The 13,369-nt window shown below is 44.2% G+C and overlaps 1 pseudogene; it reads right to left on the minus strand.

Moving 5' to 3' along the window:
- Nucleotides 1-7,326: 7,326 nt before the first annotated feature.
- LOC112825396 (endosome-associated-trafficking regulator 1 pseudogene) lies at nt 7,327-10,242 on the minus strand (annotated as a pseudogene).
- Between the last annotated feature and the right edge of the window lie 3,127 nt (nt 10,243-13,369).

A 13,369-nucleotide genomic window follows, 5' to 3' on the forward strand; every position in this document is an offset into this window, starting at 1 on the left:
TAGCTACCTTCAGAATTTAGTCACCTTTTTCTGGGATGCAGTATTGCTAAATATCATGTTAGGCCTCCAGATTAAAGATGATTCTGCTTTAAGGTGTTACCCTTTCAGAGGTACAGAGGAAACCCAGTTCCAAAAAAAGGTACTTTGAGCTGTAGACTTGAGGGGATCTTGGTGGCCTATAGAGATGTCATATTTCTTTTTTTATCTAGAAATGGCTCCTAGTGGAAGCTGATAATTTATAGGCAATTTGTAAATTGGTATTGAGTACATGAATAAAATTCTGACTTCCTGAGAGGTAAACCTTGGTTTCCTACCCTAAAGGAGGAGAGGCTTGTTGTTTGATGTTGTGTACTAACTCATCTGAAAGAGACTTTATTTTTTTAAGATTTTATTTATTTATTTGAGATAGAGAGCACCTACAAGCAGGGGCAAGGGGAGGGATGGGCAGAGGGAGAGGGAGAAGAAGACTCCCTGCTGAGCAAGGGGCCCGACACAGGGCTAGATCCCAGGGGATCATGATCTGAGCTAAAGGCAGACGCTTAACCCACTGAGACACCCAGGTGTCCCTGAAAGAGACTTTATTTATTTTTTTTAAAGATTTTATTTATTTATTTGAGAGAGAGAATGAGATAGAGAGAGAGAGCATGAGACAGGGGAGGGTCATAGGGAGAAGCAGACTCCCTGCCGAGCGGGGAGCCCGATGTGGGACTCGATCCTGGGACTCCAGGATCATGACCTGAGCCGAAGGCAGTCGCTTAACCAACTGAGCCACCCAGGCGCCCCTGAAAGAGACTTTAGACAGATTTTCACGACCTGTTTCCACCCCAGTCCACACCTTTTTTACACCAGAAATAGTCTTCAGTGCACAGTAGCTGGTTTTTTATGTGCCATTTTGGGGTAGAGAAGCTGGATGTGATGAAACCAATAATTCAGGACTTAATTACCTTTCATGTTGTGTTTTTTTGCCCTTGCACCAGATGAAACAGCTTCTAAGACTTCTAGCTGCAAGCAGGAACAGTCTCTGTGACTGTAATCAGGTTGTGATGTCTTTCGGAATCTAAATTGGATTTCTATTTATATTCTTGCCACTCGGTTTATTTTTCAGTAGTTTAATGGGTACTTTTTAGAGTCTTACATTTTGTGTGGAATTAGATCCTTCCTTTCCAATGCTCTAACTAACATAAAGTAAAATTTGGATAAAATATTAGAACCTAAAAAAAAAAAACAGTTCAGTTGGAAACAAAGGGTGACTATTGACCTTATTCAAAGGGGTTTCAGCTGGGGATTAATGCATACAGGTCTGTATTTTAGAGGCTCTCTAGCACTATTTTTTAAAAAGATTTTATTTATTTATTTGAAAGAGACAGAGAGCACAAGCAGGGGGGAGGGGCAGAGGGAGAGGGAGAAGCAGACTCCCCACTGAGCAGGGAGCCTGGAAGGGGGGTGATCCCAGGACCCTGAGATCATGACATGAGCTGAAGGCAGATGATTAATTGACTGAGTCACCCAGACGCCTCTCTGGCACCATTGTGAAAGACATCAAGGCTAGAATATCCTGAGAAAAGGAAAAACAAGTTGATAACTATTGTAGCCATCTAAATGTTATTTCAGTTATGGAACAGGATTAATTCAATTAATTCTCATAACCCACATAAAGTAGACATAACCATATGCCATTTACAGATGAGGCAATCAATGAATAGAGAGGTATGTAGACTTACCAATAGCCAGTAAATGGAGTCAGATTTCAAACCCAGGCAGTCTGTCTTTTTTTTTTTTAATATTTTATTTATTTATTTGACAGAGAGAGAGCACAAGCAGGGGGGAATGGTAGGCAAAGGGAGAAGCAGGCTCCCTGCCAAGCAGGGAGCCCAATGTGGGGCTTGATCCCAGGACCCTGGGATCATGACCCGAGCTGAAAGCAGACACTGAACCTACTGAGCCACCCAGGCATGCCCCCCCTTTTTTAAGATTTTATTTATTTATTTAAGAGAGAGAGAGCACGAGCAGGGGAAGGGCAGAGGGACAGGGACAAGCAGGCTCCCTGCTGAGCAGGGAGCCTGACATGGGCCTCAATCCCAGAGCCCCGATATCATGACCTGAGCCCAAGGCAGATGCTTAACCCACTGAGCCACCCAGGTGCCCCCAGGCAGTCTGCTTTTTTAGAAGCTTTGGGAATAAGGATAGAGTGTTACTGTAGGTGGGGCTGGGGGAGGCAGAGTATTATGGAGCAAACTTTCTTACAAATCCGTTTTCACCAGCTCTCTCCTTTTCCAGAGGTGACACTCTGGCTGCTAATCTCTCTGCTCTAAGAGCTAATGCTGTCACACTGCTTTTCTTGAGAACTTTCTTCTTCTCCAGCCTGGTTGTGTATATTCCACATAGCTCTGAGAATGTGACCCTCCTGGCCCAAGCACCCTCCTAGGCTAAGTGAAATCTCCTCCAGATCAGATTTTTTTTTTTTTTGTGATACTCAAACCCTGCTTTCAGTTCCAGGGAAGGTGGGAGGAGAAGTCTGGGAGTTTGATGGCTTTATGACGTTGGATTTTATTTCAGGTTTGTTTTGTTTGTGGTGCCTCAGGGATATTCAAGTGGAGATGAGAAAAGAAGCCACAGTGAGAGAAGCCAGAGGTTTGAAGATTTTCTTTTGAAAACACTTATTAAAAAAAGAAAAAGAAGGAAAGAGAATAGTTATTAAATGTTTGGTTTCAGACGCTTAACAGGAATATTCAAATAGTATCTCCCTGGTCATTACTCCTAGTATTTTGGAAGGCCGCCCTTGTACACAGCTAGATATTTTTTCTAAATAACTTTGAAAAGGAAACCAAACCAGTGCATCAGTGGCCAAGTTCTTGCAGCCTGTTTCTTTTAATGTAGGATTTTTTCTGAAGATAGTTTAGGATACATGTTTTAAAATTCACAATTTCCTCAAGTTTAAAGAGCCACATAGGGACATATGTCATAATACTTGTACAAAAAAAATTGATAAATACATGTATGTAAAGGTTGTAATTTTTATTTTTATTTTTCCTAGTAAAGAAAAACTGCATGTTGACTACAGAGCATATAAAATACAAAAGTTAAAAATTCATCTTACACTTTTTTGGCTTTCGGCTCGGGGAGGCAAAGGTGCAACTTTCTTCGGTCGTCCCGAATCCGGGTTCATCCGACACCAGCCGCCTCCGCCATGCCGCCTAAGTTCGACCCCAACGAGATCAAAGTCGTGTACCTGAGGTGCACCGGTGGCGAAGTCGGTGCCACGTCTGCCCTGGCCCCGAAGATAGGCCCGCTGGGTCTGTCTCCAAAAAAGGTTGGTGATGACATCGCCAAGGCAACCGGTGATTGGAAGGGTCTAAGGATTACGGTGAAACTGACCATTCAGAACAGACAGGCCCAGATTGAAGTGGTACCTTCTGCCTCTGCCCTGATTATCAAAGCCCTCAAGGAACCACCAAGAGACAGAAAGAAGCAGAAAAACATTAAGCACAGTGGAAATATCACTTTTGATGAGATTGTCAATATTGCCCGACAGATGAGACACCGATCTTTAGCGAGAGAACTCTCTGGAACCATTAAAGAGATCCTGGGGACTGCCCAGTCTGTGGGCTGCAATGTAGATGGCTGCCACCCTCATGACATCATAGATGACATCAACAGTGGTGCGCTGGAATGCCCGGCTAGTTAACTACAAAGGAAAATGTTTCAATAAAGGATCATTTGACAACCAAAAAAAAAATTCATCTTACCATCATATATAAACATTATAAACATTTGTACATATTTCCTTCCATATTACTTCCCTCTTCTTTCTTTTTGATTACTGCATTTCTTTTATTTTATAATTACAATGTTCCATTTCTTTTTTTATTTTTATTTTTATTTTTTTTAAAGATTTTATTTATTTATTTGACAGAGACAAAGCAAGAGAAGGAACACAAGCAGGGGGAGTGGGAGGGGGAGAAGCAGGCTTCCTGCTGAGCAGGATGCGGGGCTTGATCCCAAGACCCTGGGATCATGACCTGAGCCGAAGGCAGACACTTAATGACTGAACCACTGAGGCACCCCTCTGGTGTTCCATTTCAAATATAGTTATTTCTTCCTCATAGTATATAAACTGCTACTTAAAATATATATATTTGTTGGGGCTCCTAGCTGGCTCAGTTTTTCCATGCTCAGTTGAAGCATGTGACTCTTGATCTCAGGGTTGGAGGTTTGAGCCCCACGTTGGGTGTAGAGATTACTTAAGAATAAAATCTTTAAAACTGTATATATTTGTTTTTTAAATGGCAAAAATAATTCATTCTCACTGTTTAAAAAAAAAGTCATGCAATACAAAAATACACAGAGTCAAAAACATAAGTCTCCCTGCCTTTTCTCAGACTTATTCCCCAAGGTACCTCAAGTGATGGTTTGATTAAATCCTCAAGTTTTTACAAAAGCAATTCTTGGGATAATTTTTCCTCCCATACCTGTAATCTAAATCAATATAAGCAGGGCGCCTGGGTGGCTCAGTTGGTTAAGCGACTGCCTTCAGCTCAGGTCATGATCCTGGAGTCCCTGGATGGAATCCCACATCGGGCTTCCTGCTCAGCAGGGAGTCTGCTTCTCCCTCTGACCCTCTTCCCTCTCATGCTTTCTATCTCTCATTCTCTCTCTTTCTCAAATAAATAAATAAAATCTTTAAAAAAATAAATAAAAATAATAAATCAATATAGGTATATTTTCCCTAAAGTGTTGTTAATGATTACTTGTCTAACTTTTTTAGGATTACTTTTTTTACCCTGTTTTTAATAATTATGTAAGATGCAATGTTGCTAAAACACTGGAATGCCAGTTCACCTTGCTGTGAATGAGTTGGAGGAAGATTTTATATCGAGTGTTGTTGGAATACAGGCATTCCTTGAATAGAGGCTGATTATGTCTTAGATTCTCTTCTTTCTTCACCTTTCTTAAAAATAAATTTTTTAGGGGCACCTGGGTGGCTCAGTCAGTTAAGCATCTGCCATTGGCTCAGGTCATGGGATCAAGTCCCACATCTGGCTCCCCGCTCAGCAGGGAGTCTATTTCTCCTTCTGCCCCCTCCTCCGCTCATGCATGTGTTCTCTCTCTCTCAAATGAATAAATAAAATCTTTTTTTAAAAAGTAAATTTTTTAGGGGTGCCTGGGTGGCTCAGTTGGTTAAGTGACTGCCTTTGGCTCAGGTCATGATCCTGGAGTCCCAGGATCGAGTCCCGCATCGGGCTCCCTGCTCAGCAGGGAGTCTGCCTCTCCGTCTGACCTTCTTCCCTCTCATGCTCTCTTTCTACCATTCTCTCTCTCAATAAATAAATAAAAATCTTTAAAAAAAAAAGTAAATTTTTTATTATGGGATAATTTTAGATCTACAGAAAGATACAAAAATAGTACAGATGGTTCCTGTATACACTTCACCCAACTTTCCCTAATGTTAATATCTTGTATAACCATGGTATGTTTGCCAAAGCTAAGAAATTAACACTGGCACAACACTATTAACTACAGACTCCATTTGGATTTTATTAGTTTTTTCATTAATATCCTTATTCTGTTCCAGGATCCAATTCAGGATATCTCATTTCATTTAATCACTCCATCTTTTTAATCCCATCGTTTCACTGCTCTCTAGGAAAGTTCATGGGAAGGGAAAGGGTTTCGAGACAGAGCACACACGGACACATTTGAGATCATGTTAGCAAAATGAGGCTGTACTCATTGGAGTTTTGAGATTCTTGGTGGATGTTATTTTACTTAGTCATCCTGCCTCCTTCAGGCAAAAGTATTTGAGGGGTAGCTGTACCAAATGTTATCTGTGAGTGGAAATCCTCAGGGCATCATTTGAGAAATGTCAGACATGACTCCATTCTCAAAAATAGCTCCTACCCCACCAAGCTTTTCATGGAAATCAGAGCAACAGGGATTTGCTTACCACTCTGGACCACAGACGCCTCCATATATCTTTACTAAAAGTGCAGATCATCTTCATATTAATTTATCAGGTCAGTTTCTTTGGCGGGTTGTCAGGTAAGCTGATATAAGGGAACAAGCTTGGGTGGGTGTGTAAAGGAAATGCTGGAGGACTGGCTTGGGCACACAGGGAAAAACGTGGAACACATTCATTTATGCTGTTAAAGGAAATCAAAGTAGGGCGCCTGGGTGGCTCAGTTGGTTAAGCGACTGCCTTCAGCTCAGGTCATGATCCTGGAGTCCCGGGATTGAGTCCCACATCGGGCTCCCTGCTCGGCAGGGAGTCTGCTTCTCCCTCTGACCCTCTTCCCTCTCGTGCTCTCTGTCTTTCATTCTCTCTCTCTCAAATAAATAAATAAAATCTTTTTAAAAAAATAAAATAAAAAATAAAAAAAATTTTAAAAAGGAAATCAAAGTATACTCAGAACTGGGAGCCTATAGGCTCCCCAGCTTATATAGGGGGATAGTTGGAAGGCAGGAAGTTTGGAGAGAAGGAAAAGTACGCTTTAAGAGGAGGAAGCAAATGTCTGTGAGAGCTGATAGGAAAAGACAAGTCTAGCCTTCTTTATACCTTTTCTGCAACTGAATCAGCGCTATACAGAACACAATGCCCACAGCCCCTATGTCTATTGTGGGTGTTCATAGTCATATCCGTGCTGAAAATATTAAAATACTTCTGATTCAGTTGGTAAAGCAGGTGCTCCCCTGAGCCCCCAAGTACCTTTCCACCGCCCTGTCTGCCCCTGCTCCTGCCCTGGGACCCCAGCGGGAAGGCTTACAGCTCCCTGGCACATCAGGAGAATCCTGCCCAACGGGCCAGGGCCCCATGTCATTTCTGATGACTGGGCCAAAGTGAGCAAATACTTGTGTATTGCTCCTGCTGATAAAAACCATGACCCAGATCTTTTGCTGTATTTTAGATGGTGAGAGGATTCCAACTATCAGGGATTTCCAGACTCAAGCCAGCTTTCTACAATACACATAGAATTCCTCCACTAGTTCGTCTTAACTTACTTTTTAAAAAAAAATTTTGGTAAAATATATATAACAAAATTTGTCATTTAATCATTTTTTTAAAAGATTTTATTTATTTATTTGACAGAGAGAGCATGAGAGAGCACAAGCAGAGGGAGTGGTAGAGGTAGAGGGAGAAGCAGACTCTCCCCACTGGGGTGGGAGCCTGCTGGGCGGCTCGATCCAAGGACCCTGAGATCATGACCTAAGTCAAAGGCAGATGCATAACCAAGTGAGCCACCAAGGTGCCCCCATTTAGTCATTTTTTAAAATGTCTTTTATTTTATTTTTTTTATTTTTTTAAGATTTATTTATATATTTTGAGAGAATGAGAATGAGAGAGTACATGAGAGGGGGGAGGGTTAGAGGGAGAAGCAGGCTCCTTGCCAAGCGGGGAGCCTGATGCGGGACTTGATCCTGGGAGTCCAGGATCATGACCCGAGCCGAAGGCAGCGCTTAACCGACTGAGCCACCCAGGCGCCCCCATTTAGTCATTTTTAAGTGTACAATTCAGTGGCATTAAGGTGATTTTATAGCCTTGTTACCAAGAATGCATTTTTAAAGTTTATTTATTTATTTTTTAATAATCTCTACACTCAGCGTGGCGCTGGAACTTGCAACCCCAGCATCAAGAGTCACATGCTCTTTCAACTTAGCCAGCCAGGCACCTGACCAAGAATGCAAATCTTATTATTCCTGGGCATCTTAAGGGCCTGTGCTTTGTCTCACACTATTTCTTTTTTTTTTTTTTTAGGAGTTTTACAATTTATTAAATAGGAAAGCTGTCAATTTGAACAGGAGGGAAAAGGCAAGTTTATTTAAAAAAATAACATCTACAGAAAAATAGGGAAGAAGGCACATAGTGCATGTTCTGCCTTCCCTCTGTGGGGGAGCAGTTGGAAAGGCACTGTGGACAGCTTCGTGCTAACACAGGGAGGCTCTGCACACTCTAAATCCATGAATTCTAAACTTCATCGTATAAAACCCCACTTGAAACATGTATCAAAACCCTCCAGCCAAAGCAGTTTTGCAAACCCGAAGGCCCACGTGTGCATTTAGATAGCTGCACACAGTGGCCCACCTGGGTGACCCGGGGCCCGCGTGGGGCATCTGCGCTCAGGTCTCCCAGGGCAGGCACCGCCCGCAGGCCCACAGGAGTGGACTCCGAGCCAGCGGGGGCACCAGGTGAGGTTGGAGAGGAACTAGGGCCCTTCTGAGGCAACCACTCACCGCGGCTCCCCTACTTTCTCTCCTGTCGAAATTAAGGACGAGCAATTGACTTATCTTATAATTAACTTTCCAGAATGACAACGGAAAACACTCATTGTAGAACTGTGGTTTTCAGGTTTAGTAACTTCAAAAAATCACTGGCTTTTATAGAAACGTCTTCCGATAGAGCATTAGTCCGTGAAGTAGCGGGAGCTACCCCAGAAGGCTTGCGGAGAAGCCAGTGCTGCTCTCACGCGGGGGTTGCTTCTCCCTGCAGCGGGCCGCTCACACTGTGCGGTCATGAAATTAGCATGTCATGATAAATATCTTTACTACGGTGAGGACGACATATTTAAAGACACAACGGCATTTCCAAGTCCGGGTGTGAGCGGAGCTGTGACCTGGAAGCACCTCAGGGTTCTCAAGACTCCTCCTCCTCATCTTTAATTTCAGAAATTTTGTCTATAGATTTAAGGATTTCAGCAACAAGATTCAACGTTTCAGCTCTGGAAACCAGCTGCTTTATTGAGGACATTGCAGAGGTTCTGCAAGGCCACGTCGCTGTTCGGCTTCACCACCATCAGGCTGGCGCCCTGGCCAGACCTCAAGGCTTCATTCTCACCCTTTTAGTTAGAGACCTGTGCCTGGAGCAAGCTGATCTCCTGTTTAAGCTTCATGACTTGGTTTTCTGCCTTCACAGTCCGTCTCGTCATCAGCTCCAGGTTCTGCTCCACCTGCTGGACCATTGACTCCAGATCGTGGTAGTCACTTTCCTCCTTGATCATTTTGGCTTCCAGCTTCCGCTCCAGTGTCCTCACCATTTCTGTCTGAATCTCAGAGAAGCTCTGAACTTCAGTCAGCTTTCTTCTCAGCTTAGAATTTTCATCTTTCAGTATTTCATAGCTTATCTGCAGTGTCCGGAGATGCCTGTCTCCCAGAGACTCTCCGTGGGCCGCGAAGTCTACGCTGGGGTTCCCGCCGGAGAGGCGCGAGAGTCAGAGTCGCTCAGCGTCCCCGGGGGCAGTGTCTCGGGCGCCACCAGCTCCGACTGGGCAGAGAAAAAGGAGACGTGAGTGCTGCAAGGTGCCGTGCTGGCGGCGACCTCGGAGGAGCGGGTCTGCTCCACAGTGGATGGCAGGTAGGCCCCGTTCCACCCGTCGTACTCATCCTCGTCCAGAAGATGGCCAGCCCCCGTAGGGTCTTCAAAAAATGGCTGCTGATGTTCTAAGCCATACCCCACGGTCTGGGAGGTCGGGGAGTTGCGGCCGAGTCCCAGAGAGTGTCTCGTGGTTTCCTTGGAATAAATCCTGTTGTTGGCTGTATCCTCTCCCGACAGGCTGAGGTTCTTGGTTTTCAGAAACTCCTTAAAGGAGAATGGATTGGCCTCTGCAAGATCTTCAAATTTATCATCTCCCAAATGTGTCTCTTGGGCTCCTGGCAGACCTTGCTTAGTACATTTCCCCTTTCCGTTGCCAAAATCTGCAGCCCCGCCCGGCGCGGCAGGGGCGGCCCCGGGGCCCGGAGGGCTCGGCCCAGCCGCCCGACCCGGCCGCTCACCGTCCGGAATGACGAGGCTCCGGGCTCGCGACAGCGGGTCAACGCCCGGGCGGCGCGCATAGCCCGCCATCGCCTCAGGCCCGCCGGCGCCCGCCCTCCCTAGCTAGCCTGGCAGCGGCGGCTCCATGGCCCCGGCTCCCCCCCGGCCGCGGTCCGAGTCTTCCGACCCCGTCGCCCGCTGCCCAGCCGCCGCTCCCAGCCTCTCGCTGCGACTTCCTGTCTCACACTATTTCTTTCACTTCAAATATTTTGCTCTTTCATCTGCCTATTGAAACCCTGAATATATATCTCAATGTCCACCAAATCTTCATTAATCTCTCATAGCAGAAACTAAGCCCTGCGTGCTCTAAATTCTTAAAATACACAATTTGAAACTCTCAAATATTTCCACTTCTGCCTTGCATTATCATTTTTGTGTGTGTGTATGTTTATTAATGCCATCTAGACATCTGTTTCTTCAAGTGTTATGCAGGGATTACCTCTCTTAGAATCACCTGCTTTAAAACAACGATGATCCAAGGGCGCCTGGGTGGCTCAGTCGTTAAGCGTCTGCCTTCGGCTCAGGTCATGATCCCAGGGTCCTGGGATGGAGTCCCACATCGGGCTCCCTGCTCGGCGGGAAGCCTGCTTCTCCCTCTCCCACTCCCCCTGCTTGTGGTTCCTCTCTCGCTGTGTCTCTCTCTGTCAAATAAATAAGATCTTTTAAAATAAAAAAATAATAAAAATAAAACAATGATGATCCTCAGACCCCAATACCAGAAATTCATTTAATAAGTCTGGAAGAGGGCCCAGATCCTGCATTTTAAACAAGTTCCCCGAGGGATCTTATGCATACTAAAGTCTGAGAGCAAAGTTCTAGGCAATTTCTCCTAAAGGGTAGGGGCTATGTCTGGCTTATTTTACCATCTTTCGTAGCACTTGTGCTCTGAACTTAATAAATCCTGAATTGAGCAGCTCGATTGACTGTATACCAAAAATGTGATTTTCTCTTCATCTCTATGATTTGGACAACTGGTTTTTTGTGTTTGTTTTTGAATGGCCAGTGTCCAGTCCTATTTCTACTGAATGCATCTCATTTTCTTTGTTTCCCTGAAGAAACTACTTTTTCCGAGTATTACACTATGTAGTTCGGATAGAGTTAAATCTACTCCCTGGTTCTGGAAATGGAAATGTTATCCAGGCCAGCCTTCAAAGTGTAATGAGTTCTCCTGGCCACAATGATTTGTTCAGAGGTGTGCATACGACCCAAGCTGAGACAGGGGGGTCAATCCTAGCATTATGGTGAACTCTTTCTCTTCAGATTGTTAAACTGGAATCATATAGCTTGAAGTCAACACAGGGCTGCCTGAGTACAAAACCACTGAAAAAGAAAGTGGAGCCTAGGGACTGATGAGAAAGACAGTATCCTGAGAACATCATTTGAGTACCTGGATAAAGCCTTTCCTGAAGTTTACTCCTTAAACTTGCAGGTATTAAGCCAATTAACCCTCTTCTGGCTTTGTCTTGCTTACAGTGGGAGTCCTGATATATCTTTTATATTGCCCTCCACCACTTGATATTGTGAGTAAACAACTTGGAGTCTTGGACTTTCCCTAACCCTCTCTGCCAATGCTAAATATGATAAATATAATTTCACAACAATGCTCAGGCCTGTTCAGACTTCTTTATTTCATTTGCATGGGTGTGACTTAAATCCCTCCATGAGAGCAGCTTTTATATACTTCCGAGCATGAACTGAGTGCTAAGCCACTTTAGATGAGGATATTGTAGATGTCATCTTTCCTGGAAAACTTTCCTGCCTCTTACACTTCCTAACATTCCAGGTTAAGAGGCTGTCTTATAGGGGCGCCTGGGTGGCTCAGTCGTTAAGTGTCTGCCTTTTGGCTCAGGTCATGATCCCAGGATCCTGGGATCGAGCCCCACATCGGGCTCCCTGCTCTGCGGGAAGCCTGCTTCTCCCTCTCCCACTCCTCCTGCTTGTGTTCCTGCTCTCGCTATCTCTCTCTCTGTCAAATAAATAAATACAATCTTTTTTTTTAAGATTTTATTTTTTTGACAGAGAGAGACACAGCAAGAGAGGGAACAAAAGCAGGGGGAGTGGGAGAGGGAGAGAGAGAAGCAGGCTTCCCGCTGAGCAGAGAGCCTGATGCGGGGCTTGATCCCAGGACCCTGGGATCATGACCTGAGCGGAAGGCAGACACTTAACGACTGAGCCACCCAGGCACCCCTAAATAAATAAAATCTTTAAAAACAAAAGAGGGTCTCTTTTAGTTTCTATACTTACCCTTTTTCCAGCCCCCTTTATTCTGTTATAATTGTTTCTTACCCGCTTTCCCAAGTGCAGTTTCTTTTGTCTTTTTTGTTTGTTTTGTAATCTCCAACACCCAGCCCAGTGCTTTGTACAGAAGTATGTACTTGACATACAATTATTGAATGAATGGATGAATAATGAATGATGAGAATTACATAAATTAAGAGAAACTCATTTCTTTCCCCATACTTTCTCTCAGAAGGCTGCAGCAAATCAGTAACTACATTTAAGATGTCTGCTCATCAGTCTTGTTGCCTTATCTTCCATTCTATGAGGCATATAGAGATGGATCTTGGTAAAGTATTCAAAAGCTGGCAACCAGGAGTGAAGGGTTGAAAACAGGGAAAATGAAGAACAAATGAAGGAGCCTGGAAGTTATCCTGGGAAAGGAAGATTGGAATAGAAAACAAAATTGTCTTCAAATACTTGCAGTGGGTGGGAACCAGGGCAAAAATGAGGCCAATAAATTAAGACTGAAGTTCCGCAATAGAGAATTCTAATGATGAAGGCAAACAGAGGTACAACATAGCTGCTTCAGGACTTGCTGAGCTTTCCATTCCTGAGGACGCCCCTGTAGAGCCCAGATATCAGTAGAACAGTAGATAGTGGGGGTCAGGAATTCAAATATTGGCCTTTACAAAGGTCTCCTGCCACCCAGAGAACATTAAGTTTTTAGAAACTTTTTAAGAATTCTAAGAATCTGGGGCGCCTGGGTGGCTCAGTAGGTTAAGCATCTGCCTTTGGCTCAGGTCATGATCTCAGGGTCCTGGGATCCAACCCCACGTTGGGCCCCCTGCTCAGCGGAGAGTGGGCTTCTCCCTCTCCCTCTGACTCACCTCCCCCTGGTGCTCGCTCTCTCTCTGATGCTCACTCTCCCTCTCTCTCTCTCAAACAAATAAATAAAATCTTAAAAAAAGAGAAAAGAACTTTAAGAATCTTTGGCTTTTAAGTATCTTTTTTTTTTTTAATTCTACTAAGTTATTGTTTCTTATGTAATGAGACATTTGCAAATGAGGAATTGTAGCCCCCTCTTGCTTCAGTGCTACACCGAGGGACAAGACAATCATGTAGCCCCAAATCATGGCTTTGCATTTGGTCAAAACAGGGCTCAGAAGCATGGGGTTGTTCTACATATGTCCTGTATTCTGTTCACCCCAATCTTAGGGCTTTATCAGTGTAAACTTTGCTCAAGTACGACTGCATGTTTGTGTATGTCTTTTGGTAATTTTCCTTATCATCCTTAGGTGGTGACTAATTAATTAAGGATGCAGGCCCTCCTATAAAAATCAAAGGTTG

Source organism: Callorhinus ursinus, unplaced genomic scaffold (genome assembly GCF_003265705.2).
Source record: "Callorhinus ursinus isolate GAN/ISIS: 27379988/994484 unplaced genomic scaffold, GSC_fseal_2.0 scaffold4, whole genome shotgun sequence".
In the NCBI taxonomy this organism is placed as follows: Eukaryota; Metazoa; Chordata; class Mammalia; order Carnivora; family Otariidae; genus Callorhinus; species Callorhinus ursinus.